Raw genomic sequence first — 26,247 nt, 5'->3', positions numbered from 1 at the left:
AATATTTTTTCATGGATATCACAAGGTCATTATGGAGTTATGCTTAAAATTGAACTGTCATCTTTATTCATCTTTGTGTATAATTGCAGTGGACCACTGAATATGAGTGTACCCTGAAGTACTGAACATTCTATTTATTATTAAAAGAATTGATATGCTTTGGAGTTGTCTGTGTGGGTTTCCGCTGGGTGCTCTGGTTCTCTCCCAAAGATGTGTGGGTTAGGTTGATTGGCCATGCTAAATTAACCCTAGTGTCAGGGGGATTAGCAGGGTAAATATGAGGAGTAATGGGAACAGGGCCTTGGTGGGAATGAGGTTGGTGTTGACTCAATGGGCTGAATGGCCTCCTTCTGCAATGTGGGGATTCTATATTAGTCAAAACTATGATAGTGTATCCTGTTTGAATGCTCAGTTTCTCATATTGTTGTGATATTCTGCCAATTAAATTCTGAATTTGAATCATGTATTTTGCAGTTGATTCATGCATTAGCTGGCTGGCTAATAAACTTAAGGGCTGGTATTCTCGGGTCTCTTATGCTCTGCATCCACTGTCAGCCAAAACTGTTCACAGCAGCGGGACCAGAGAATCCCAGCCACAGGCGAGGTTGGACAATTCCAGCCAAGATTTTTTGCTTTACCACAATATCATCACTAGTATTCTGTAGAAAAGGATCTGAATAACCAAATCAAATTTACACACATAAAGGGTAATAACGGAGGTCCAGAACATGTTGCAGAGTAGTATTTCAATAGAATAGTTTTAATGCCATAAATTGCAAGGGCAAAAGGCAGCTCAATAATGAACAACAGCAGGATTTGGTTTTTGAATGGCTTTGTTGAATGTAATACTAGATTGTTATGTTTTTTAATAAAGTAATTTCATTTTTAAGAATATTTATTTTCTTCAGAATGCACTTGCTGAGTTGAGCAAAGTACAGTAACAAGAATTGGAAGAGGGTAGAGAGATAACCATGTGTGATTTCATGAGGCACAACATGCCTCTATCAGACAGCACTACCAGGATTTTTCAACAGCTCAATAGAGCAAAATGTGCTACATTTTGTGAAAGGAAAATTATCATATGTTTATGATATTTCAACAGCATTCTATTTGATACACCACATAGATGGTGCACCATATATATATTCAAGTGCCTTAGGGAGATTTACTGTATTAAAGGTGCTATATAAATGCACATTGTTGTTGATGTTATGCTGTTTTGCAAAAAGTGTAGTGGCCAGTAAGATGACAAATCCACTTGTTTAAATTCCTGTTGCATTATCTATTGCACTAAAAAGGCAAAAGACCTACAATAAACTATTACTTTCAGGTTTAAATAGAACAAATAATGGAATGATTGATGATGAGCTGTAGCGTGAGATTTTCCGCTCTGCACTCCTGCATCTCCCCTACCCCCGGTGTGAATTCCAGTGGCAGACGTGGCCCATCACTGGCTACTGGTGGGATTTTCCGGTCTCACTGAGGTGTATTATGTTTCACATGGCTTGTTTGTCCCTCCGCCTGGGAACACGCTGCGTGGGGGCCACTTTCAGTGGGACTAGAAGATCCCTTCAGTGGGACTAGAAGATCCCGCCAGCGGGAAATTCCCACCCATAATACCATCTCATGTGCTGTAGTTTCACCTTGATAAACCTTAATCTTCACCAATCAAGTATTGTGCAACAAATCACTTTGTGTTTTAACAATTATACTGTAAAAATCATGCTGAGCAAATAAGCCATTCTAGTTATCTTCCCTACTATCTATACTAATTAGCCACTAATTTCTGCATCTGTTCCATTCCAGAAAATTCAGGCATGGAACTAATGTGTCTATTTTATTTAATTATAAAAACAGCTAAATCTGCACTATAAAGCTTCAATCACATGTTTGTTAATGAGGTTCTGCACAGCAGAATAATGCTGCATTATTCCACAATGTAACATTAAATGCCATTAACATATACTGGAAAAGCTGCTGATATTTGTTGTTAGTTGTGTTTGTTACTCAACAGATCAAAAGCAGTTATATTCTATATCCATTTACATTGTTATCCCTGATTGTTTTTCAAACAACATGCTTTACTCTGTTCACTTTAAAGAGAGTTCATGCTCTTGAGTACTTCAGATCAATCACCTCTATGAGGTCACCTTGTCTTAGTCTCGAGATTTTTTTCCTTGGCAGTTCTCTAGTTCACTACAATACCATAATTTAGTCTGTTGCTTTTAGATACTTAGCCAGGAAAATACATTCAAATCTCTTTCAATTTTTGCATTGGAATTCTGTGCATTTGGTCTAACATGTTACCCTCCAAACACTGGGTGCACCAGATGTGAAATTAACAGTGTGGGGTAGAATGATTCAATGGTTCCAATTCAACCAGGTTAAACTCTGACTGAGCCTTGGGAGTGTAAGCGTTGGTCCCTATATCCAGGTTCTAGATTATTTATTAAAGCATTCCATTTCAAGCGTGATTGGAGATAGGCTCGGATGCTAATGGAAGATGGACATTCATTTTCAGAATGATGGAGAAAAGTAACTTTCCCAAAGATACCTCAATAAAGGGTGGTTTGTGTTAACTTGGGCTGGAAAAGCGGTATGCAGCCCACTGGCTGCGCTGCTGGCATTTCCCTCTGAATATTTAGACATTCTGTGTTAAAAAATCCAAGGGGTGGGTCCCATGACATGCTGACAGAGCAGGCTTATTCCTGCCAGCAACTTCAGCTTTTAAAACAATAGGGCAGTGCTAGGCAGCAGAGTCGGGGAGAGGGAGTAGTCCTGGAAGCAATGCAGGGTACTGCCAAGGCATAACCTTCTCCCCCACAGGCTCTTCTCAGCTTTGTGCTTCCAGTCAGTTCTGATTGCCAGGAACACTGCATGGTGGGCTTGTTGTGATTCACATCAGCAGGAATGGACAACTTAACATAAAGTCCTGATACATATAGTTAAATTGATGCAAACAATATCCTGACTTCTAAAGTCGCGATTCCCATTATGTCATTGGTGGGGGGCAGTGACATTCAAGCAGGGAAATGCTGCTGATGTAAAAGCTGCTTCGGGACTCTCATTCGATTCTCTGCCCCCAACCCCCGCCCGCCATTCCTGCCCCCATAAAATGGGACCAGAAATCCTCCCCCCCCGACCGCCCCACAAGTTTTCAGGGCCAGGGAACAGGTAAACTAACATTCAAACTTCAGAGCTAGTTCATTTTTTCAACCTTAGAACAGGAAGAGTGAACATTTAGATTTAGTTAATTAATTAATCCTTGAGAGAGAATGTAAATGCTTTGGTGGCTCAGATTTACTATTGGACTGGCCAGGTTTGTATCCACTGGAGTTAAGAAGAATAACAGGCAATTTGATTGAAACATAAAAAATTCTGAGGGGTCTTGACAGGATCGATGTGGAGAGGATGTTTCGTCTTGTGGGAGAAGTGAAAACTAGAGTTTAGAAATAGGTTTTTGAATATTTTCAAGGCAGACTTACATAGATTCTTGATAAACGGTGGTGGTGGTGAAGGGTTACCGAGGATGTTAAAGTCACATTAGCAACAATCGTATTGAATGGCAGAGCAGGCTCAAAGGGCCAAATGCCCTACTCCTGCTCTGAGTTCATATGTTGGCTTACACAGAAGATGAAGAATGTATGAACAGACTCTTTGGAAGGCAATGGAGTCAGATGAAGTTGATAGTGGAGTCAGATGAAGTCAACAGACTCACAAGAGATGGTTAGTTTATTGGTGAAATGAAGTGAGGAATTTGAGTACGAGGGGAGGAGGACAATCTTGCATTCACATTAGAAGGTATTCGACAAGATCATGACTGGTCTTCCACCCAACTTCACTTTCTCACACTACCCCTATATCTCTTCAATTCTTTGGTACTCAAAAATCTATCAACCACTGTCTTTAATATACTCAAAGACAGAGTAGCCACAACCTTCTAGGATACAGAACTCCAAAGATTCACAGCCATTTAATTGAAGCAATTTCTCCTCAATTCAGCCCTAAAAAGTTGACCTTTCATTCTGAGACTGTGATCCTGTTCTAAATTCCTGAGCCAGGGCAATAATTTCTCAGCATCTATCCTGTCAGGTTCCTAAAGAATTTATATGTTTCAATTAGATCAGCTTGCATTCTTCTAAACTCTAGGGTATTAAGCTTTAGTGTACTACAATCTCCCTCAGTGGTCAATCTCCTTATTCCAGGAATCAGTCAAGTGAACCTTTATTGCATTCCATTTGGGGGCAAGTACATCCTTGAGACCAAATCTGCATGCAGGACTCCATGTGTGGCCTCATCAATGTCATGTATAATTGTAGCAAGACCTCTTTACTCTATACGCCAATCCCTTTGTAACAAAAACTAACATACCCTTTGCCTTCCTAATTGCTTATTATATGCTAGCTTTCTGTGGTTCATGCACAAGGCTTCTCAGAAGGCAAACATTCCCCCATCTCTCTCCATTTTAAAAAAAATCTGTTTTCTTACTTTTCCTACCAACGTGGATAACTTCATTGCATTGTACTCCATCTGTCACGTTCTTGTCCACTATCTTGTCTCTATCTTTTGCTGCCTCTTTGCATTCTCACCATTTACTTTCCTACTTAACTTTGTATTGTAAGTAAGCTTTGAAAAATTACACCCAGCCCCTTTATTTAAGTGATAAATAGATTGTAAAAAAAAGGCCTAAGAATTGATCCTTGCAGTACACCACTGATTACAGCCTACTTATTCCTACTGTTCATTAACTAATCTTCAATGCATGCTAATATTACCCCAAATCCCATGAGTCCTAATTTGGTGTAATAACCTCTTATGTTTTTGGAACATACAGATTTACTACACCTGCCAGATTTTTCTATTCATCTCACTAGGTACATCCTCAAAAAAACCAAATGATTTTTCAAACATAATTTCCCTTTCATAAATCCAATGCAACACTACACAGTGATCACAGGCCACGCTGAAGCACTTCATAAACAATAAATTACTTTTGTGTTGTCAGTGATCTGATGTACAAATAAAGTTGCCAATTAGTACACAGGAAGGTCCAAAAACAGCAGATGAGTTACATTATCCATTATTTCTTTTTGGTGGTGTTAATTGAGGGAGGAGGAATGTTGACTTGGATAGTGGCAGAATCTGATAATCTACAAACAGCGCCATGGAATCTTTGACTAGACCACAAAGATGGGGCCATAGCTTAACATATCATTTGAAACATTGCACCTTGTAACTACACTAATTGAGATGTGTTTGTTGCTGGCCCCTGCCAACGACATAACTGGTTCCGGGGAGGGGGAACAGGGCTTCCTTTGGGGAGGTCCTCTATGTCCAGTGGAGGGTGGGGGAGAAAAAGTCAAATCTTTGGTGTTACTTTTCATCCTATGAGATCAGGGCATCCTTCAAATCGGCCCCAATCTCTGGAAGATCAATGTTGTTGGCATAGACTCTGAAAGAGCTATTCCTGTCAGTGTGGAACCCGCCTCTAGCATTTTTATTCCAGTGTGTTTAAAAATTCAGTGGGAGAAGCTGACAGCAGAGTTAGTGGGCTACACGTCACTTTTCAAATTCTGCCCAACGTTTTATTTTAAACATGAGGAAACATCAGATTGGACTCCACCCCCAAACATTTCAAAATAATCCATGTTGTGTTTCACCTGCTGCCCAAGATTGTGGGCTGTAACTTTCAAGCTCCGTAGGGTCCAATTGGAGGGGTAACTCAAAAATGTGCAGTAGATTCCCTCTCAGAACTACACAGGTAAAATATTTATAGGATGGTGTGCATGGCAATTGCCTTGCACTGGGAATCATCCGAAAAAGCAATTTAAACTGCAAACTTTGGATCTTTGTACCAGGGTTACATCAATCATTACACAGAAAAAGTTAGAATTAAACCCTCTTCTAACTTCTGGTTAACTATTAGACCCTGAATGATCCCTGCATGGAACCGCACCCCCCCCCACCAAACACCACTGATATCCCAAAGACAACCCCCACTCTCCCACTAACCACCTCATCAAGTGTTGCCCACCGTCTGATTCCTTATGGGATTATCCCCCTCACACAGGACTTGTGTCCCACCCACCCACCCCAAAACCTGCCCAAGACCTGACCTGCCCTCAAATCCGATTCGATCCCTCCTGCAGACCTGGCATCTCAACCTCTCTTCGCCCATCCACCAAGGTCTGACCACCACCCCCCCTCCCCCCTCCATGGATCTTTGATCCCCTTACCCCGCAAATCCTATCCACTTATCCTTAAAGGTCTGTCAAGGATCTTTAAATTTCTACAGGACCTTTAACTGGTTTATAGCAGATAGCGCCATAGAAAAAAGGGTGTGTCCTGTTTCACTTTGACAGAGCTTGACTTAAATGCTGGGCCTTGAGGATGTGCAGTGCTGCCTGGATCTCACAGCCTGAGTTGGAAGGTCAGGCAAGATAGGATCGGAAGGTAAATCACCTAAGTAATTTGGCACAAAGTGACAATCCAATGCTGATTGCCACTCTGAGGATGTTATGGCCCAATGTAGCTCAGATTAGGAATTAAACCCACATGGATCAGATTCCCACTGGATAATATTTGCCAATGGGGTTATGATGAAGCTCAGTGATTTTTAATTTACTGTGACATGACTGAACTATGTGATAAATACACTGCATTCACCAGATCATTTGTTGCACATAAATTGAGAATTTAGCTCTGCTACAGACTTACAGAAGTGGGATTCAATAGGGTGATCTTAAATTACTTTGATTAGATAGAGCAGCTTCATTTGGTATAGTAAATCTTAAATTAATTTGAATTTAAAAATTATACAAACAGGGATTTAGAGAAGTAATTGTAGTAGAATATTAATGTAATTTTAATGCTGCAAACTTTATTTTCTCCAACTTTTTAATAAACATCCTGAAGATTTTGCTGAAATGCAGATAAATAGTGCCTGAGAATCCACATTGTCACTGAACTTTATGGGTGTAACCTTACCTTTAACAAATAGCAATACATTTTGAAATTGTCAACATGCTCTGCTACAAGGCATGGTGTAAGAAAATCACTGGCAACTATAACTGACCAAGATAAATGTTGAGGGTCACTATAATTCTTATCAGCAATTGCATTTCATTTCACTCTGCAATTTTGCATTATTCTGACAATGCCCAGAATCTATACTTATGCTCCTGGTATTTACTCTCAATGACTTTAATAGTTAAGAACAACAGAAGTGATATATAGGTAAGTCTACAAAAGAATGAGATAATGGTAGGACTCAATAGCAATTTGTTAAAAAAAATGATAAATCAGTTACACGTCTACATGAATTCTGTACTGCACAGCACAGGCTGAGCCTTGCTTTTCTAATTACTTTTTAAAATAGTTCCATACTTTTTCATTGTTTGATCTATAAAGATGTTTCAACTTTGAAACTGTTTTTACATTGCTCATTCATTACCACACAGGCAGGTATTGCTATAAGAGGTATGCATAATGCAAGATATATGCCCTTCTGGGACCTCTCACTAAATCACTGGTCAGTTCTTGGGGCGGCTGCAGTGGAGGGCAGGGCATGCCTGCTCACATGGCCTGGGGTTCTGAAACAGCCTCAGGGTTCTAACTGTAAAATACAGCAGTCTTAGTACAATTCCAATGTGATAGTTACAGGCCATGGCAATGTTAGTGAGAAATTAGGACTGCTATTGTAAACTGTGGTAATCTCCATTTAGAACGGGAACAGTAAAATTAGTTCACTAAATACAATCTATAAAATGATGTAATTATCAGTCAGTGCTTTGGGACACCTGAAGGACATAAAAGGTGCCATACAAATTAAAGTCTGTTCTTCCTGGGTGTATCTCAAGATCTGACTGCAATTACAGGCAGTACCTGTCATCATGATATGATTCAAAAAGATACATAATTGGCTCATGTCAGATACATATCAGACTCATGCAAGACGACAAATGTAACACAGAAACATGAAGGTATGGTTTCCAAACTGTATCATCCATCCAGATACATTCACAGTTTAAATTTCTCTTGGGCGCAAATCAACAGCTTATATAGGACTTTTAATGTAATGAACTGCCCAAGACTCTTCACAGAAGCACTACCAAACAATATACAACACCAAGCCACATAAGGAGATATTAGGTCAGATGACCAAAAGCTTGGTCAAAAAGGAAGATTTTAAGAAGTGTCTTAAAGGAAGCAAATGAGGTGGCGGGGTGGAGACATGTAGGGAGAGAAATGGGGCCTCCGCAATTGAAGACTACCAATGGTGGTGCAATTATGATTGACAAGAATCAATAATTAGAGTACAGGAACCACAGAAGGCTGTGGCACTGGAGATGACAGTGATGGGGAGGAGGAAGGCTAAGGAGGGATTTGAAAACAAGACAGAATTTTAAAATCAAGGTGTCGCTTGAGCTATCTACAGTAAACAATTAAAAAATACCTTGTCAACTTATTTCCATTATCAATTCTTAAGTCTATGTTTACAATGGAAACTGCTATGTAAATGTGTTATGCTGTAATTATATCTTCACAGTACAAATCTAGTGCCTCAGTTTTGCAATTTACAGCTCCCCAGTCTGTTGTACCAAGAAACTTCTATGTTTCAGCAAACACTATTTTTTGCTTCCCAATGGTATTGCTATCTGTTACCAGCACAGCAATGTGCAATTGCAAGACAAATTTACACAAACAAGTTCCATTAGAAACAAAGGAGCTTACATGACAGAATGAATGACTGAAATACATCGGCATACCCCAATTCACTGAAACCTTTTACCATATTTCACCTCAATGTTATAACTGTTCTTCCTGTGTCAATGCCACAGAAGACAGACTAGTATTACACACTACTTTCAAAAATTACCACAATTTATTGCAAATATAAAACATTAACTGTATCAAATGATATGAGGATTGGCATACAAACATGTGAATTTTGAGTTATCACTGAACACGATAATTCTAAAAATGGTTGATCATATGACCAAATTAATAGACATTTACCTTGCATAACTGAAAGGCACTTCTTCTATGAGTTAAAGCTGTGTTGTCTTGAGAATTATACTAAAGGCCCTTTGGTTGCTCTGTCACTATTAGTTTTGGCATGGGGAGGGTGCAACATTATCTAAACAGTTCTACTTATAGCTGCACAGGTCATGGAATCAAAGTGAAAAAGCCATTCAGTCCACTGTGCTTCTTTTTAAAAAGTTATCCAATTAGCCACATTCCTGGTCTCTTCCACCAAAGCTCTGAAAGTATTTCCCTTCAAGAACTTATCCAATTCCCTTTTGAAAGTTAGCACAAAATTTGCTTCCATCCCTCGCCTTTCCGACAATGTATTCAAAATCATAAAAACTCAGTGTAGAAAAAATTCTCTTAGGTTCTGTTAAAAAATTGCCTAAATCTGTGTCCCTTTGCTTTCTGATCTTTGCTAACAGAAAGTTTTTCATGATCTACTCTATCAAAACTCTTCATGATTTTGAACACCTCTTCAATCTCCCCTTAACCTTCTCTGCTCTCCAGAGAGCAATTCCAGCTTCTCTCCGTGTAACTGGCCCCACATCACTGGTACCATTATCATACATTTCCCTTGCACCCTTCTCTTAGGCCTTGGAATCTTTTCTAAAGCTTGTTGCTCAATTCCAGTTGGGGCATAACTAGTGATTTATAAAGGTTCAGCATCCCCTTGCTTTTGTTTGACCAGGCAAGGATTGCATATGCTCTTTTTTTTAAAGACAGGGTTCTCAACTTTTCTTGCCAGCTTCAAAGGTTTGTAAAAATATCACCCCAACTGCTCCTGCGTCCCTTTTAAAGATGCATCATTTAATTTATATTTCATATTCTCATTCCTCCCATCAAAATGCACGATTTCACAATTTTCATGTTGGCACAGCTGCCTCAGAGCACCAGGGACGTGGGTCCAATTTCAGCTTTGGGTGACTGTTTGCACGTTCTCCCTGTGTCTGCGTGGGTTACATCCGGGTGCTCTGATTTCCTCCCACAGTTCAAAGATGTACAGTTAGGCTCATTGGACATGCAAAATTGTGGCTTAGTGTCAGGGGGATTAGCAGGGTAAATGCGAGGAGTTACGGGGATAGAGCCTAGGTGGGATTGTTGTTGGTGCAGGCTTGATAGGCTGAATGTCTCCTTCTGCACTGTAGATTCTATGATCCTATGAAATTACATCGGCCATATGTCTATTTTGTGGCACTTTGTCAAATACTTTGGAAAGTCCATATACAATACAAACACTCTACCTTCATGAACCTGTTCAGTTACTTCACCAAAGAGGTCTCAAGTTTGTGAAACATGATTAGCTTATACCAAATCAATGTTGGTTGCTATTTATTAATTATTTTTCCAAATGTCAATTAATTTTAAGTTTGATTATAATCTCTCAAAGTTTCCTCACCACTGACATTAGCCTGACCAGCCTGAAATTGACGGATTTTCCCTTTACTCAAACTGCCCAAAAGGAGTTATTTCTCAATGATGTGTCTTCATCCCATGACATTCTCCTTCTCCCAGACCTGGAGCTTTTTGCGACTATAAAGTGCTGCAATCCTGTAAAGAGCAAATAAAATCCATCCACCGAGCCAGGGCAGCCAGGTACAAAAGTCAGTCAAATACAGATTCAAAGCTTTGGTTCTCTTGATTGAAATTTTATAAGTCTGATGAAAAACCTATGAAGTTATCTTCTTACATTTTGGGTACATGCAAATTAAGAAAATATACAAAATTATTGAAAAATCAATTTGATCCACGTTGGAGAACTGTAGCTTTAAAAATTAATAGCTACTGTAGTTACTGCCCAGGAAAAAAACATAAATTGGCATTAGATAGAAGGTCCTCCTCATAAATAGCACTTCGATACTTCGCAAGTGCACTGGCATTAGACTGCACTGAAATAGCCAGAAGAAACCTGTGACCTATTCTCTCAAAAATATAACTCAACAGTCATAGCAGCAGAGAGTCTTGAAAGAATGAATCTGTGTAGTGCCTTTGCCACATGAATTAAAAAAAATGAACAGCCCCCATATCGTGATGTGTCCCAGAGGAGTCCCAGTCAGCCATTCTCCTTTCCCTCTATCCATCATATTCACACAAATCCCAGAGGTGGACCAGTTTCTGAGGACTTGCGTAGCGCATTATCCTCAAGCTTAACAATCCAATATCAGTGTAGCTGGGGATAATTACTTTCCATTGATGATAAAATGCCCCAAACCCTGTCAAGCATAGTAATTTGCATCTTACAGCATTCAAGATCAATAGAAACATAGAACAGTGAAGGCTTTCTAAAAAAAAAGGCAGCAGGCAATGCATGAGGTGGACTTTACTGGTTAGAAACTGAGGAACGGGTCACTAACAAAGGAATGAATATATAAAATTGAAGGGCAATCAGGACAGACAGATAATAAAATAATATTGTTAAGCATAAATAATAAAAAGAATGAAACTAGGAACAGTGATTCGGTCCATTTGAGGGAAGAAAAATCAGGGCACTTGTCACTGAGTGGAATAGAGATAACCACTCGAGATTAGACTGGTATTAAATATTGGATTACCAAACAAAATATATAATCCATTTAAAGGCGCTGATGGCAGTTCTCTGAAGCACATTTATTTGCAGCCTACGGTTCAACAACCGGCATTATAACTCCATTTCTCATCATTAAGAGAGCTGTATCAATGTCACAGTAGTCTGCAAGAGAAGAGGTCAGCTTACCAAAAGGACTGCATTCATCAGGGACAGACAGCCGCTGAGGAGCAACCACGGCCACTGTCTGTTGGAGCATTTCACACAGAGTGGTGGTTTGTGCAAAGGACATAGTACTTCAGCATCACAGCAGGACAGTACAGACCAATATGTCCACCCCGAGGGACACTGAGATGAGAACATCATTTTCAGCTGTGTAGGAGTTTTGGAGAATACTAATGTGCATGTGGATGCATCTTTGCAAAATGTCATTTTTAAATATGAAAGCTGAAGCTTTCCGTTATGTGAAAATGAAAAAGAACTTCAACGTCTGCAAGTGTGACCTCCATTAACATGTTATATTAAATATTAAGCCATTAAGAAGCATTCATCAAATTCCTCAGAAACAAGAATCTGATATTAGTATTAAACCAAAAGGAAGAAAGATGAAAGTTGCTTTTTTTTTAATCCTTGCATCTATATAAAGTGGAACTTACCTCAATGGGAGTTATGACTAGACATCTCATCTTCGATAAAAGCAAAATACTGTGGATGCTGGAAATCTGAAATAAAACTGCAAAAAAATGGAACACCTAGCTTCAACCTTTTCCCTGAATCTGTTTATGTTCATGTTCTTTTCTGGTTACTTCTCTATCCTTCCTCTCCATAGTGTAAACTGACACCCATTGGCACTATTCCCAGAGCAGCAAGACTAACATTTACCTGTCCTCAGGTAAAAGCACCGAGTGCTGTGTATTGAGCTCCATGAAGGCCTAAATTTTCAGCCTGGTCTTGATCAAGACAGTTGATCTCAGCAAAGGCAGCACTAGAGGTACTGCCACTGATCTAATTATCACTGGGATAGAGATATGAAAACATTGCGATAGAGATATGAAAAGATTGTTAGTGATCCTGCCAGCCTGATGGAAATATGTGGACAACACTTGGATCACTTTTGGGGTTAAGAAATAGGAGCAGGAGTAGGCCATCTAGCCCTTCGAGCCTGTGATTGAATAACCTACCAACATAATGGCCATTTGCACCATGTTGTTATTACTGCACCCTTACTGTACTGAGTAAGAAACATTTGCTGAAAAACACCTGATTACCAGTGATTTCACCTCTGATATAGCAATGTATGAGCAAATAATGTATCAAATGCATCTTACATAAAATTACTAAGTTTTCCCAGTATGAGGTCTACGGAAAAAAATCACAATTGCATCGTTGGATGATATGCACTCAGCTCCATATTTAAAGGGATATTCATAGTGCATACTGTTTTCAGATGGCAATGTCCTGTGGTCCAGCTGGGTTCATTAGCCTTTGTGGCTTTTATGTTTAAAACTTCTGCAATACAAACACAGCATGGTGGCAACTATACTTTCAGCACTTGCACACTACCTTTTTTTCAATTTCCATAATTTGTTTGCCAGGATGAAACAGCTGGTTTTAGCACGTGGAGCCAGTCCATGGAGGAGATTCTGCTGGGATTCTAACTAAAATACATCAATCCAAAAGTGCTTTTGTATTGGTGATTCGAGGAGAGGAGTGGTGAATTACAACATCAAATTCTCCAGTAACTCCCAAAGCCAGCAACCTACCGATACGGGAAACCAACTTTTGTATATTTAACAAATATAATCTAATGTATTATCAGTTCAAAACATGACTAATTCCAGGTTCTTGGAACTGGTGGCACAGTGGTATTGTTGCTGGACTAGTAATCCAGAGACCAAGGCAGGTATGGGGAATTTGAAATAAAACATCTGGAAGTAAAAGTCTAACAATGACCAGGAAACCAGTATCATCTGCTTCATGAATATCTTTGAGGGAAGGAAACCTCCCATACCCACCTAGTCCAGACCTACAGAAATGTGTTTGACTCTTAAAGGTCCTTTGAAATGACCTAGCAAAACACTTAGTTGGATCAGATTGTTCAAAAAGTTTCAAAGCAATGAAATGGGTCACCTGGCATTGACAATGGCAAACTCAGTCCTGTAGACCCTGCAAAGTTCTCCTTACTAACATCTGGGGCTTGTGCCAAAATTGGGAGAGAAAGACTAGTCAAGCAACATAGTCATATTCTAGTCAGTTAGCAGACGCCACCATCACCCTCCCAGCTGAGGTAGCGGCACAGTCAGAAGGGAGCTACTCTTGGAGTCTTCAAAATTGACTCTGGATCCCATGAAGTCTCATACCATCAGATCAAACATGGGCAAGGAAACCTCTTGCTGCCTGCCCTCAGTCACCTGATGAATTAGCACTCCTTCATGTTGAATACTACTTGGAGGAAACAGTGAGGTTGGAAGAATAGATAATGTATTCTGGGTGGGGGACTTCAATGTTTATCACCATGAGTGGTTTGATAGTACCACTGCAGACTAAGATGGCCGAGTCCGAAGGGACACATTTGCTAGACTCAGGCTGTGGCAGGTGGTGAGGTAACCAACAAGGAAAAACATTCTTGGCCTCATCCTTACCAATCTGTCTGCCACAGGTGCATTAGAGTATCGGTAAGAGTGATAACTGCACAACCCTTGTGGAGATGAAGTCCCATCTTCACACTGAAGATACCCTCCATCGGATTGTGTGGCATTAGCATTAAATAACAAAAAAACAAATAAAATTACAACACAATAGCAGGCCCTTCAGCCCGCCAAGCCTACACCGCCATGCTGCCCAACTTAACTAAAATCCCCTATCTTTCCAGTGACCATATCCCTCTATTCCCATCTCATTCATTTACTTGTCAAGATGCCCCTTAAAAGTCACTACTGTATCTGCTTCCACGACCTTCCCCAACAACCAGTTCCCGACACCCACTACTCTGTAAAAAATCTGCCTCCTACATCTCTTTTAAACCTTGCCTCTCACACCTTAAACCTAAGCCCCCTAGTAATTGACTTTTCCACCTTGTCAAAAAGCTTCTGACTATCCACTCTGTCCATATCTTTCATAATTTTTTATATTTCTATCAGATCTCCCCTCAACCTTTGTCGCTCCAGTGAAAAAAAGACAAGTTTCTCCAACCTCTCCTCATAGCTAATTCCCTCCATACCAGGCAACATCCTGTAAAATCATTTCTCTACCCTCTCCAAAGCCTCCACATCCTTCTGATAGTGTGGCAGCCAGAACTGAACATTATATTCCAGATGCGGCCTAACTAAGGTTTTATAAAGCTGCAACATAACTTGCCAATTTTTAAACTCAATTCCCCGGCTGATTAAGGCAAGCATGCCATATGCCTTCTTGACCACCTTCTCCACCTTCATTACTAGTTTCAGTGGGTCAACTTAATGTGATAACCCAATTAACTGGGATTAGTTAATTTTCTGCAATTTAATTATCAGTTTATCTAGACAAAGAACAAAAAACAAATAAAATTACATCACATGAACAAGCCCTTCCACCTGCCATGCCTACACCCAACATGCTGCCCGACTTAACTAAATCTCCTTCCCTTTTGGGGACTATATCCCTCTATTCCCATCTCATTCATATTCTTGTTAAGATGCCCCTTAAAAGTCACTACTGTATCTGCTTCCACTACCTCCCCGGCAACCAGTTCCAGATGCCCACTACTGTCTGTGTAAAAAATCTGCCTCCTACATCTCTTTTAAACCTTGCCTCTCACAGCTTAAACCTATGCCCCCTAGTTAACTCTTTCACCCTGTAAAAATGCTTCTGACTATCCACTCTGTCCATATCTCTCATAATCTTTTAGACTATCAGGTCTACCAGGTCTCCCCAAAACTTCCATCGCTCCAGTGCTGAGATAACCCAATTAACTGGGATCAGTTAATTTTCTGCAGATTGGGTATTGAGTTTGGGTCTGCCCTGGTCCATGAAGATGTGTACCATTTCGGGCAGTATATTAAGCTATAAAGAAATGGGGGAAATCTGAAATGGGGCATGTTTAATTTGGTATAGCACAGTGTTACAAACCCAGCTGTTGTTAAAGCTGGACAAGTCAGGTCCCAGAGTGAAACCTGGTTTGGTAGATTATCTTGATAGAACTTGTTCTTTTTTAGGAGGAAAGTTGCTGAACAAATTCACATGATCTGATGATGAACTTCTAATACAAATAATAAAATATTTATTATCTCATTGAGACGTATAAGATGACGAATGGGATGGAAAGGATAGAGGTGGAGAGACTCTTCCCGCTCAAAAAAGACAGTAGGACTAGGGGGCACAGCCTCAAGATAAAAGGGGGGCGGTTTAGAACGGAGTTGAGGAGGAACTTCTTCACTCAAAGGGTGGTGAATCTCTGGAATTCTCTGCCCGTTGAAGTGGTGGAGGCTGCCTCGCTAAATATTTTTAAGACGCGGGTTGATGGGTTTTTGATAAGAGAGGGGATTAAGGGTTATGGGGAGAGGGCGGGAAAGTGGAACTGAGCAGCGACAGATCAGCCATGATCTTATTGAATGGCGGGGCAGGCTCGAAGGGCTAGATGGCCTACTCCTGCTCCTATTTCTTATGTTCTTATGTTCTTAAAACAAGCAAACTGAACTATATTACACCAGACAAAACGGCTGGAACGATCTCAGTACAAATATAAGACGAGAATTCAAATTCACACGATTCCTTTACTGCAGTATTATCTGTACAAACACATAAACCAGTGAAGAGTTACAATTAATTTGATACAAGGTTTCTCCATTGCGACTTGCACAGTCTTAAACTGTTTTCTCGAAGGGAGTTCCTAGCATTCATTTGATGCTTCTCCCCAACTTGTATCTCTCGCTGACCCAAAAATTGCATTCTAAACTCAATTTTTTTGACTACAGAGCAAGTTCCCCAAAATTAATCTTCCAGTAACATATCTGCTAAACTCTAATCACTTTACTGAGTCCCTAATGGATTATTCAGCAAACCACTGTCCTACTAGCCTTGCAGCTTTTCTTCTCGCAGAGTTTACAATCCTCATCTCTTTCTGATACACACTCTGAACGTACCCTCCCTCAATTCCTGTTTTTTCCGTGTCAGTATTACAGGATTACTGACATGAGGCAACAGTAAAGTTTTTTTACTGTGTGTTTTGTTTCCAGAATCACTGAACCTGCAATCCATTTTAGCCCATCTATTTAATATGAGGGTTGGTAAGAACTGACTAAAACGTATATATACAAACTCAAAAGACCTGAAACCTTTCAGTCGTAAGTCTATCCACACACACACACACCAAGATTCATGAACAAAACTTTTCTTCAATATATTTACACAAAATTCAACTCACAATTATACTTTGTTCATAGCAATTGCTGTGACAATTGTGTGACAAACCTCCAAAACTGGCTGAAAAATAAAACTATGTAACATTTAATTTTAAAATGCTCCAGTTAAATACTGTTCAGCAAGAACTTCTGTCATCCTGTGTGCTGGAATGGATTTATAATATATTCAAGGTATATATTCATGTAACTTGCTGCCAAATATACGGCATGGCATCAATTCAATATTCCTTCAGTTCTTGAATAATAACACTAATATCTTCTGAGGCCTTTAAGGCACTTAACATGTTGAAGACACAGCATTAATGGAAATGTAACACTGAAAGCAAAACAGCTGTGAAGAAATATCACTACCTTGTATGCATTACTGACGATAGCTTAGTTTTTAATTTTATTTATGTGTCACAGGCAAACTTACATTAATACCTCATTGAAATTACTGTGAAAATCCCCTAGTCGCCACACTCCGGTGCCTATCTGGGTACACTGGGGGAGAACTTAGCCATGGCCAATGCACCTAACCAGCACGTCTTTCGGACAGACAGCTCTTTTTGACAATTACATCATGCTCCAGAAACATGTCTTGAAAATTTTTGCACTGTTACTTTGTTATACATAAAGAAAAATAATTCCCAAGAAATATCATAGGAGACATCAAAATTAGTTGCAAGTTGACATGAAATCAAATTAAAAAAAGCATGCATAACTCACACACATCAGAGGATATTAGGATAGAGGAGCTGTCTCTCACCTATTGGGTTAGACACTGGCTTTTCACTGTTAAGATGAAGCTTAAATTTTGCCTATATTGATGGGATGAAACAAAAACAGAAAATGCTGGATAGACTCAGCAGGTTTGGCAGCAGCTGTGGAGAGGCGCCTGCTGAGTTTATCCGGCATTTTCTGTTTTTATTTCAGATCCAACATCCACAGTACTTTGCTTTTATGATCGATGAGATGAAAGTCATTTCTAGCTGCTGGCTGTTGAGATTCGAAGCAAATCAGTTTGAGCACTTTCAGTCCAATTTTTAGCAGGCATTGCCTGATGGAAATAAAAGTGTTGCTAATTCGGCACAAACTGACCATCTCATTCAGACAGGTCACAAGGGGCTGGTAGGGGAAATGCCACCCTTCCATTTCCATCGGAGGGGTAGAATAAAGTATATTTATACAGCATTTTAAATGTAATAAGTCCCAATCTGCTTCACAAGAGCATTATAGAGCAACATACGACACTGAGCCATCTAGGGGGATATTAGATCAAGAGGCCAAAAGCTTGGTCAAAGATATATTTTAATGAGTGTCTTTTAAGGAGGAAAGAAGCATAGAGATAAAAAGGTGTGGGGAGGGTATTCCAGAGCTTAGGTACTAGGCAACTGAAAGCCCATCCACCAATGGTGGGATGAATAAAATTAGGAATGCACAAGGGGTCAGGGTTGGAGCAACACCAATATCTTGGAGAGTTGTGAAGTTGGAGGAGATTATTGAGATAGAGAGGAGTAAGACCATGGAGGCAGAATATGGGAGACCTGCCCGGAGTGTGCTGGAATAGTCAAATGCAGAAGTAACAAAGGTATGAGTGAAGTTTGTGCAGATGACCTGAGACAGGGCAAAGTTAATAAAGGTTATAACACCAGATAAGATTACATGCTTTTGGGGGTTCCATGCTAGTATGGATAAAGGATTGGTTAGCTAACAGGAAACAAGAATAGGGACAAATGCAGCTTTTTCAGCTAACTGGTGGCGTGCAACCAGGGATCAGTATTGAAATCTCAACCGTTTGCAATCTGGTACATATTGTTTAATGTGAGACTGATTACAGTTCCCATCCACACAGTGATGCCAAAAGACATGACCTGGAGCCAAGGTCAGTATGGAGATGGACAGAATTAGATAATGACCGAGATTGGAATCAGCTCCTTACTTGCACTCTCCGCTGTAACTATGTACATAGTTATGAACTGTCAATAAAGACTTGCTGTCAACATATTTTGGGCTATGAAGCCTATTTCACGGCGTCTGAAGCAGGATTCTTCAGCAATGAGTTGGATGAAGAGACTGAAAGTATGGTAGACACCAAGTTGGGTCGGAAAGTTAAGTTGTCAAGGGTATAGAGAGGCTGCAAAGGTTAAACAGGTTAACTGAGTGGGCAAAAATTTGGCAGATGAAGTACGATTTGAGATAATGTGGACTTGTGGCAGGGAGAATAGAAAAGCACTAAAATATTTAAATGGAGATTGCAAGACTCAGTGGCACAGAGGGATATGGATGTCCTGGTACATGAATCACAGAATATTAGTATAAATGTACAGCACATGATTAGAAAGGCAAATTAAATGTTGGTGTTTATTACAAGGGAAATGAAATACAAAAGTTGAAAAGTATTGTTACAGTTGTACAGGGCTTTGGTGAGACCACATTTGGAATATGTTTTGGTCACCTTATTAGAAGCAGTTCAGAGAAGGTTCATTTGACTCAACTCATTCCTGGGATGAGGAGTTTATCTTCTGATGAAAAGTTGAAATAGACGGGTCTATACCCAATGAAGTTTAGAAGAATGAGAAGTGATCTTATTGAAACATAAAAGGGGGGATTTTCTGGCCTCCTGGCAGCATATTTCTCATAGTGAGATGCAGCATGCCATTTGCTGGCAGCAGTGTGATCTTCCGCTGAAGCAGGGGTGCATTGTCGGCAGGACCAGAAGGTCCCGCCAGTGTGAACAGCCAAGAAGATTCCGGCCAAAGGATCCCGAGGGCACTTGATAGGGTGCACATAGGAAGACCAAAGTAAGGGGTCAGAGGGTAAGAAATAAGAGGCCTCTTTTTTAAGACAAAAATTAGGAGAATGTTCTTCTCTCAGAGGGATATTAAATTGTGGAATTCCACTCCCCAAAAAGCAGGCTGGGACAGTGAATTTCTTCAAGCAAAGTTTGATAGATTTTTGTTGAGACCACAGCCAGATCCAACCACGATCTTATTGAATGGAAGAGCAGAATCGAAGGGCTGAAGGCCTATTCCTTCAATTCTTGATGAAGGAGCAGTGCCCTGAAAGCTCTTCTACCAAATAAACCTGTTGGACTTTAACCTGGTATTGTGTGACTCCTTACTGTGCTTACCCCAGTCCAACATCGACATCTCCACATTATAACTGGAGGAAATTTCTGCTCATGAGTACTGGATATTGGATAAGCAGTCAGGTGATTTAGTAGGAGGTGCGAGTCAAGAGAGGTGGCAGTGATGTAGAGGTGAAAACTATCATGGTGCTTTCAGATGATATTGCTGAGGACACCATGCGAGTAAGAAATAGGACAAAACATAGAGAACTTTACACTGAAATGTGCAATAACTCAAGTGTTTAATGTTTAGCCTAAGGACTGAATCCAGTATGCTTCTTAATCTTACCCTGCTTGTGCAGAACACCAAAAGTTTCTTGCTTCAGCTCACAGGTGGCTGTAAGCAAGCATCAACACAACTATTCCAAACATTTAATCTGGCTAATGCTCATGCACATCATGTACGAGAATCCAGACTGTTAGCATCCTGGGAGAATGGAGATTGGATATCTTGTGAGGGAATTGGGTTTTGTTTTTGTGCAGGGAGTGTATAATTTGGTGGTCACTTTTCAGTTAGGAAATATATTCACCGTAGGATCTATTACAGAAAATTACCAATGAATACATTTTGGAAACTAGACTGACCTGGAGTACCCTGTACAATGCAACAGGAAAAGTGGTGGAAATCTGGAACACTTCCCCCTAGTCCCTCAAAAAATTCTGTTGAGGTTGGGGAAGGTGGGGGGGCACTAGGTTTCCATTTGGCTATGGAACCAAGTGGAAAAGGTGGAGTTCAGATACAGATCAACCATGATCTAACTTAATGGAGAAACACATCTGAGGGCTGAAGAACCTGGTGATGTCCCTATGTGAAACACCAAAGACCTGGGATTCAGATTGGTTTGTGACGTGTTGTCATTATTACTATCATTATTGTTTCTTGGGTGAAAGTGGACTGGAAGAGAGTAAAATCCATCGGAAGGACAGATAGGGGTTTCAGCCATGGAGTCTATTATAGGGAGATCATTGTTAAGTACAGATACAGAAGCCTCGTCAGATCCTGCAATACCCTATTGAAATTTAGACTCTTACCTCAGGCATCCAAATACCTTGTGAATGAATGCAAAGTTTTTGCCTGCATTTCCAAGACTATTTGAGGTGTTAATCTTTTTGAAGTACTTGCTGAAGTTACTGTTGAACTTTTCTTTTGCCAATTTGCATCTATTTGTTCAGCATTATGGTTCAACTTTAAATAGTACTCAACATTAGCCTTTTCTATTCCTTCAGCATTCCCAATATAATTGCTCCACTATTGATGATTGTGCCTTCAGCTGTCTGCCTTTCTACTTCTCCTTCATTTAGACACCCCTTAAAGCCAACTTCTGTGATTGAGCTTTTGGTAATCTGACCAAATATTGCTCATGATGTGGAGATGCCAGTGTTGGACTGGGGTAAACACAGTAAGAAATCTGACAACGCCAGGTTTAAGTCCAACCAATTTATTTGATAGTAAACTCACAAGCTTTCAGGGTTTCTCCTTTCGCCAGGTGAATGGAGAGTTCTGGCCTCAGACAGAGCATATAACAGCACAGACAGTTTACAGATTACTGAGTAGAATGCGAGTCTTTACATCTAAACTACTATTCAAGTCTTAAAGAGGCTGACAGTGTGAGTGGAAAGAGCATTAAGCACAGGTTAAAGAGATGTGTATTGTCTCCAGACAGTACAGTAAGTGAGGTTTTGCAAACCCAGGCAAGTCATGGGGGTTATAGATAGTGCGACATGAACCCAAGAGGACAGTCTCAACAGAGATCTTGGGTTCATGTCGCACTCTGTAACCCCCATGACTTGCCTGGGTTTGCAAAACCTCACTTACTGTACTGTCTGGAGACAATACACATCTCTTTAACCTGTGCTTAATGCTCTTTCCACTCACATTGTTGGCCTCTTTAAGACTTGAATAGCAGGTTAGTTATAAAGACTCGCATTCTAATCAGTAATCTGTAAACTGTCTGTGCTGTTACATGCTCTGTCTGAGGCCAGAACTCTCCATTCACCTTACAAATATTTCTCAACATGATTCAGTTTCCCTTGAGCTCTGACGAAGGCTCAGCCAGGCTTGAAACACTGGCTCTACTCTCGCCCCACAGATGCTGTCAGACCTGCTGAATTTCTCCAGCATTTTCTGTTTTTGTTTCTGATTCCAGCATCTGCAGTATTTTGCCTTTATCTCAGTATTGTATTTTGTTTGATCATGCTCCTGCGAAGCATCTTGGGCTGTTTTATTACACTATAGATCATAGAAACCCTACAATGCAGAAGGAATCCATCTGGCCCATTGAGTTTGCATCAATCACAATCCCATCTAGGCCCTATTCCCATAACGCTCATTTACCCTACTAATCCTCCTGACATAGGGTCAATTTAGTATGGCCAAACAACCTAACCTGCACATCTTTGGACTGTGGGAGGAAACCCAGGCAGACATAGGGAGAAAGTGCAAACTCCTCACAGTGACCCGAGATGGGAATTGAGCCTGGGTCCCTAGTGCTGTGAGGCAGCAATGCTAACCACTGTGCAGCCATATACTACGGAGAGAGCACCCCTATAACTTTACATAAATTATAAGCTGCTGTTGTAGTTCAGATATCTGGCATGAGGATTCAGCCTCATTATCCTTCCTGCACCATTTCCAAAGCTACCATTTTTTTCGTCTCTTGGTCATCAGAATTGAATGTATTATTCAAGAAATAAATAGTCTGACCTGACTGCATTAACCTAAACGCTATTGATGTTGTTCTTCAATGAATGGATGTCCTTAATATACTATCACTCTCTCATCTCAGTCTGAGTTTAATCATCATCATTTATTATGCCAAATAACTTCAAGTGTGAGGCCTCACATTTATCTAAATTGAATACCAATTACCATAAGCCCTACTCATATTGGAAGTAACATACACTTTTGGGTTGGGTAGTAAACTGACACTTGTAGATCGGTTGCCTGTTATACTTCTTACTCAATTATTCTTCCACTGAAATTAGTACCAACCACTGCCAATTTTCTGCCCACACCAAGAGAGAAACTTGCTGTTGGTCTGTAAAGCCTTGATTGTTTCATCTGACTTTACTGACCATCCCCAGAAGCAGGGGCAGCAGCAACAATTAGTTTTTACAGCAACCTTTCACATTTAGAACTTTAGGGATCTAGTTGTACTATCTGATAGGGCTTTCTCATATTTACACAGAGTGCAATTAAAGTCTGGAGAGGTATTAGAGACTAACATGGAGAAAAGTGAGATAAGAGTCAAGCAGCAAAAGGAGAGATATTTTAGTAACAGAATCAACAAGACAGAGGGTTGGTTAGGATGAGAGAACAAGTGATGAGAACAAGGACGTGAGAGATCATGTGTGAAAGATTAAGGATGTTTAGTTATACAGGATAAGGGGAAAAAGGGAAATTACTAACATGGATCAGCCAGAGAAAGGGAAATTAATAAGAGGGATCAGCCAGAAAGCAAGGAATCAACAAAACCAGTGAAAGAGAGCGAGAATAGACATTATCAAAAAGGAATAGCAATTACCCTCTGCTTGGTTCTGGTGCATAATACAAGTAGCTTGGAGAACTCTAAGTGGCAGGTAGGGAGGCACAGTGGGCTGACAGATTGTTAACTGTGTACATAAACTACCAAACTGCTAGCTAAAGCCCCAAAATACAGAGCATGTTGACTGCCAGGAAATGGAGGCAAGTGCCTCTGTACCTAGGCAGTGTTGTGCTATTGAACTGGTTTAGTCCCACAACCAACTGGAAGAGAGGTCATTTCTTCCAATACATCTTCATTAATAGTGCCCATCTATCTTAACATGCAACTCTTCTGACAGGATTTCCATCAATGTTTTCCCTTCCCATCATGAAGCAACAGGAAACTCAAAATGGCTCTTGGAAGGGTTCCAAAGGGGATGTGGAGCCTCCTTGTGAAGTTCCCAATCTCATGGAACACCAAGTAAAAAAAGAGGGATGGATGCCAAGGAGGAAGGATGAAAGTGGAAAGAAAGGCAACGAGTGATAGAGAGAAAAAATGAGAAACAGGAAATTCAGGAGAGATAAGAAGATAAAAATTATGATCCAAAAGCTCCAAGAAAATAAATTAATCGCAAATAGTGTTTAACTATGATTCTGCTGACTCAAAGGTCTCTATAGATCATAGAGATGAGTACCATGCTGTAACCTTTATAAAGAACTTAATTGTATCTCAGAGTATATTTATTTTATATTTAGTGGTGTATTTTATTTCAGCTTGGAATGCACAGTGCTGCACATATTATGGTACAGTATTTCGATTTGCACATTGTTTTTTCTGGGTGAGAAACGTCCAAATTATCATTTTCCAAGGGAACCCATGATTCCCTTAAAGTCACAATTTTCGATTTGCAATCACAAGTGAGGACTCATTGTACTCATCTTACCAGATCTGACTCATGAATACAGCTCACTGCTCCAAATGGTTGAAGGCAACAGCTACAAGTAATCTGTGAGCACTCGACAAATGCAGAATGTTTTATTCTTCATTTTGGAGAGCAGAAAGATTACTTACTTCTTACAGCCACTTCATAAGCAAACAGCAGCATGAAGGAGTCCAGTTTGTACTTGATGCCAATATATAATCACATTTCAGCCATCTGATATTTGTGGACGTAAGGGATGGATAGAATAAAATTAAGTTACAAAGTGTTGAGCGTAATATATTGTTGCTAAATTTGGAATGTGGTACCTTAAAACACAACATATGCAAGAAGAACTACTGGCGCCAGTATTAGCTCTTGGACTGCAGGCTAAGTACAGTAAATTTTTTCTCTTTCTGGCCAGGTGGCTTTGGGATATTGAAATTATTAACTGGAGTAATTAAGGTACAATTTTAAGAGTTGAAACACAACTAAAATAATGATCACTTTGTTGCTCATCCTGTTACTTTTCCTGGATCATTATCTTTTTTTTTGTTTTTATTCCAATTCAATCAAATCAAGTCCAATTCAGAGTCTCAACAAGTTGGGACATTCCCGATTCAAGCTGACAAGACAGGGCTCTCACCTCCTGTCTTAAGCTTGATCTACATGATCCAAGCTGATTGGAGTAGGTATAGCTCCTCCTCCAAGGCTTGATCGCATTTGTATCTTAGCCAAAAGACCAAGATGCCGCTTTTAAAAATTGCTCCAAATGAAACTAAAATGTAACCTAATAACTTCAACCAAGCACGGCATGTCAACATACACTTGATCTTAGCCAAAAGGCCGAGAAGCAATCACATTTTAGTTTTTTGACCTACCTAATTTTTTTATATATATAAAACCGTCCTGCAAAAAATCTCCAAAAATTTCTTGATTACCCTCTTCTTCTGGGATACAAATACTGGAGGCAGGAAGCAGCTTTCAGAATGCTAGTTTTTTAATTACATAATTCAGTTTAAAAAGACTCATTTTGCCAATCACACAAACTTTGAAATGATGCAATATGTTCCATTTTTGACACCTAGAAAGACACTAAATATTGAAGCAGTTTTTGTACACTTCTGTATCTCTTGGAAGCACTTCAGATATGGACCAGTAACCATTACTAAAGGTCCTCCACAGATTACAACAAAAGCAATAAATCATGCGGCACTTTGCATTTTCTCCGAGAAAGGCAGGAATGTTGCTTTGAGCTCACATAAAATATCAAACGACATGTCAAAGTCAATAACAAATGAAGTCTGTTCTTAACTGATTTCTGGTACTTTCTAAATCCAATCTGTGCAGAACAAAAGATGCACTATCTTATTAAACGGTTTCCTTTGCAATTATTATAGTAACTTTAAACCATCTGTAACACACATCCTTGTAAAGACGTTGTGTGTCTCGAATTGAAAGTGTTAAATTACTTGTTTTGCTAGCCTCTACATTTGGGAGTCTACCAACAGCACTTCAGACAAGCAAGGTCAGATCCTTGGTTCAAGCTGAATGCTCAATCAGCCAAGAGGACTGCAGACCAGGTCACATATGGAAATCACTAAAGCTATTTCACTTGCCAGAGGTTATTAATAAATCTCCAGCTATTTCCTTAAGTAAATAATAGGATCCCATCTTTCAAACAAGGAACGTCTGTATCTGTTATGGTACCAATTTTATCCTTCCTTTCTTCCCCCTGCAAAGAGGAAATACAAATCTCTGGTGACAACAATTGCAAACTGTGAATTATAAACATCCATGTGTCT

General features: G+C 39.9%; 1 protein-coding gene and 1 non-coding gene across 12 annotated transcripts in view; both read right to left on the bottom strand.

Moving 5' to 3' along the window:
• The window catches only part of fbrsl1 (fibrosin-like 1), an 884,033-nt gene that overhangs the window by 127,747 nt on the left and 730,039 nt on the right, over positions 1-26,247 (bottom strand). The window lies entirely within an intron of this gene.
• Positions 25,110-25,300, bottom strand: LOC145356221 (U2 spliceosomal RNA). Its single transcript, XR_013889088.1, has one exon. It is a non-coding gene; the product is annotated as a U2 spliceosomal RNA (small nuclear RNA).

Source organism: Carcharhinus amblyrhynchos, chromosome 20 (assembly GCF_965287045.1).
Source record: "Carcharhinus amblyrhynchos chromosome 20, sCarAmb.v2.hapA, whole genome shotgun sequence".
Classification (NCBI taxonomy): domain Eukaryota; kingdom Metazoa; phylum Chordata; class Chondrichthyes; order Carcharhiniformes; family Carcharhinidae; genus Carcharhinus; species Carcharhinus amblyrhynchos.
The sequence above is the reverse complement of the archived record's forward strand: the minus strand, read 5'-3'. Positions and strand labels throughout refer to the sequence as shown.